The following is a 3,977-nucleotide window of genomic DNA, read 5'->3' as shown; positions in this document are numbered from 1 at the left end:
GGGAGGCGGGGGCGCGGCGTGGCCTCGGGAAAGGCGTGGGGGTTGCAGCTGAGAAGGGTAGCGGAAGGCCGGGCGGGCGCGGCCAAAGTTTGTCCGCGGAGGAGCGGTGTCCTTCGGGGCGGGTTGCGAAATGCGTTTTATTTTTAGGTGGGAACAAGTACTGCCCGTGCGCTGCTGTGTGCGGGCGGGCTTGGGGGGTAGCACTGCAGCTTACGGCACCCGAGCCGGGGGTACGGGCGCTTCTTCCAGCGGCTGGGGACACAGCCCCGTCGGTACTTCTCGGGCAGCCTCGTCGGAACCTGCCTAAAAACGTCTCTGCCCCGCTGGTTCTCTGCTTTCATACCTGGCCCTTCCCCTACCCCCCCTCCAGGCCTGAAAAACTGTTCAGTTTTACGTTGGAAATGTAAGCACTGAGCATTTCGGAGGATGGCAAGTGGGCATATCGCAGCTCTGGAGTGTGCAGCTGGAAACAACTCTGTTGTATAATCAGCCATCAAATAAGTGGAGGAGTACATGGTGAAACACAAGATGCTCGGCAGTAAGCTAGCTTCAGAAGCTACCAGTGGCACGTTTTTAGCCACATGTGAATACTCTTCCTCTTAGGGATCCGATTTTATTATTTCAATACAGCTTCAGATTGGTGTAACTGAGGGTGTGATGAGGTTGATTCAGTGTCTTGCTCAATATCTGTAGACTTACTACTGGTATTTAGTGGCTTCTGTGCAACCGTGATGCATTTTTCACTGTGTAAATTGTCTCATTTTGTTGGATTTATGTTTTGCAAAGTTACATTAAAGTTCCGTATCCTGCTGGCTTTACTTTTCACCTGCAAGAAGGAATTTCTTTGAAGCCTGTGTTGCAGTAATCATTCCACATATTCCATTATCCTGCCAAAGTAATACTCTTCTGTTAATTTGCTAAGAGCTCTGTAGTTGGCCTTTTACTTCATGAGTACTAGGTGTCTTTGAAATGTATAAAAAGCATAGTGTTATTATCATGGTGGCCTATGGGTGTAAGTGTGAGAGGATAGGAAGGGGAGTATTTTTTTTTAAACATGGTTATTAATGCAGGATGAGTTAAGTTTATATATGTAAAGTATATAGATGCAGAACTTATAGTTACCCATGGTAATACCACACTGTGCTTGTTAGCAAATGTGTGTGTGCATGGCCAGATAGCTGTGTGCAGTACTGCTTTATTACAGTACATTTCTCAGTGTATCTGGAAGAAATTATCGAATGCTCTTCAGAAGAAAACTATCTTTTTGTGCAAATAATCACTCTTGTACACTTTTGTACAGTATGTGGAAAATATTTTTCACTTGCTGCATACAGGTGATACTCTTGCTAAGCGCAAAAATGCATTCTAGACAGTCTTGGTGTACTTCAAGCTACACGTGACAAAAAGTGTAGTCTGGAGAATGTTTTCTGGTATGCAAAAGCTAGGCCACAGAGCAGCATGATTATGGACAGTGCCGTGTAATAGGAAACTTTGAATCACATCTACAGCTAACGTTTTGGGTATTCAGACAGGTGATGCTTGGCAGTCCAACAGTAGGTGTTGACTCTTGTGTCAGATTGTATGTGAAGGTGTTGGTGTTCAAACCTATTGTGATCAGGAGGAGTGAGAGCAAACTCAGCAGATGCTGTTAAAGCAGAATTTTTTATGTATCATTTAGCTTAGAGAGGTTTGGCTTTCCGAATTTTTTCTGAAGAATCACTGTCAATGTTAGATTAAACAAGAGTAGTTACAAAATATCGTTGAGTATTTGGGGGGTACTTTATGCATTTTTTTTGGACAGTGCAAATAAGCTCTGCCCCATCACCAACCTTCCTGTCAATTGCTCTAAGCAGTTCAGAGCCCACTGGTGCAGTTACTAAATGTGGGAAAGCTTGGGTGCAGACCTGGATTCTACAAGAACTTGACCTTAAGGATGAAGCATGGGAAATACTACAGTTTGTTGCTGATAGACAACAAACAGACCTGTCTGAATGGATGGAGTTCCTATGGCTAGCAAATGCGGTCAGCTCCTGCTATCGTGTAACTTTGATAGATCCCTTGAGGAGGGCTGCATGTGAACCAGCTTAGGGTAACTTGCTAATGGTGCTCTACAGACATGTCAGAAACATTTGGGTACCCGATGACTTCAGCAAAACTGTTGAAGACTGTTGCTAAGTTTGGCTGTGGACCAGCAGTTAGCAACTTGCAGACTGATGACCAGTAATTAGCCTAGTGTGACTGTGGCACATTACTCATGCCAAAGAACAGTAGTGGCATTGAAGAGATCGTAAATAGTAACTCTGAATTGCAAGTCCATCTTCTCACTGGAAACAGTTGGCACGCTGGCTCTGTAGGCAGGTGGGCAATTGCTTCAGTCCTTTAGAGGCTTAATTTATAAAAGACTGTTTTCATTATGTTTCATTCTTAAAAGCAGGCGAAACATTTGTGCTTGAAGCAACATCAATTATGCATTGGTTTTGCCACGCTGGTTTGAAAGTCCACATTTGTTCTTTGCATCACAAGTAGACAACTTACCATTATGATACAGCACCTATTTTGTCAATCTGTGCATTGGTATATCACAGAAAAATATGTACATCCTTTGAGCAGATATCTGTAGTGCACTTTTTTCCCTGCAAAAAATAATTGTATGCTAGACCTTAACTGTAGTTAATTACTACATATAAATGGAACAGTACTTCTGTTTACCTTTCTGTTGCTGTAGACATTTTATGTGATTGTAATATGGTGAAGGATGCTGACAGCGAGTATGTGGTACTTGGTTCTGTGATTCTTGTCATTGTAGATTTATCCTGATAACAAGTACAGGCTGTATCAGGATCAGTTTCAAGCTTGGGCAAACTAAGCAGATGTGTATGGGAGAAAACTGCTATGCTTGACAAAAATCATGGACGTAAAGCACACAAGAAACCCTCTAGTCATGGCTCTGTTGTTGCCCTATGCAGAGCAGCCTCTCTGATTACCATCTTTGTGGAGCAGATCTCTAAATGTTCTGCTTCCTACATACTCAGCCTGCTACTTGACCGCCTCCCATCTTCTACTGCAGCTGGGAAGACGAGCACTGTCACAAAAGCGTGGAGGTTTTTCCATGCCAATAATGAGGACAAAATAAGGTTTTTATCCTAATTTTTGTGAGTGACAAATCTCAATTCTCCGTATGCTACTCAGACTGTGTCAACTCTGGCTGTTTATTACAACCCTGCCAAACCCTACATTAGTGAATGGATAGACAGCTTATGCAACTGAAGGCGTTTTTTCTTAATAGATTTGTGCAGTATGGAAAAAGCCTTAATGCAGATAACATGAGCTGGAGGCCTATGCTCCCCCCGGGACCTTCATCAATATCCAGTGTTTTGTGTACATACAAATGTTTAAAAACAAAGTTTGTGGAACTAGGAAACTTTTAATTTGTAGACTTTCAAGATTTGATAGCTTGATGTGAGTAATACTAAAAGAAAAGACATTCTAAACCAAAATTCTATGCATTTGATTTTGAAAATCTTTTATATTGGTTTACTTATTATCAGATTAAATGCAAATAACTTGTGAGTAGCTTTTTTTATTTTCCAAATCTTAAGTCCACAGCTTTAGAAATAAAAGTCAGTTTGTGGCTTGTGAGCTTTACTTAACTGATTTCAGTGCATGCTTGAAAAATTTTACTTAAGATCTCCTACTTCTGTGCATTACTATACAGACAGGCCTAAGATCTGGCCTTATAAAAGGGTCTTTATAGTCTTATCCAATTTCTCACACATAGGACAACCTATGTGATCTCAGTTATAACTTGAAACTTGTTCTTTCCAGCAGAATTGCCCTGCAGCCACAGAGGGTTTTTTCAGATGTAGGGGCTTGTTTTCATGTAACTCATGGCTGCTGTAGGCCCTCTGTTTATGGAAAGTAATTTTCTAGGCAGCAAACATTAACTTTGTCTCAAATTCTTCTCCCTGCAGGAAGCT

Source organism: Charadrius vociferus, unplaced genomic scaffold (assembly GCF_000708025.1).
Source record: "Charadrius vociferus isolate BGI_N301 unplaced genomic scaffold, ASM70802v2 scaffold722, whole genome shotgun sequence".
Classification (NCBI taxonomy): domain Eukaryota; kingdom Metazoa; phylum Chordata; class Aves; order Charadriiformes; family Charadriidae; genus Charadrius; species Charadrius vociferus.
Note: the sequence above shows the minus strand (reverse complement) of the source record.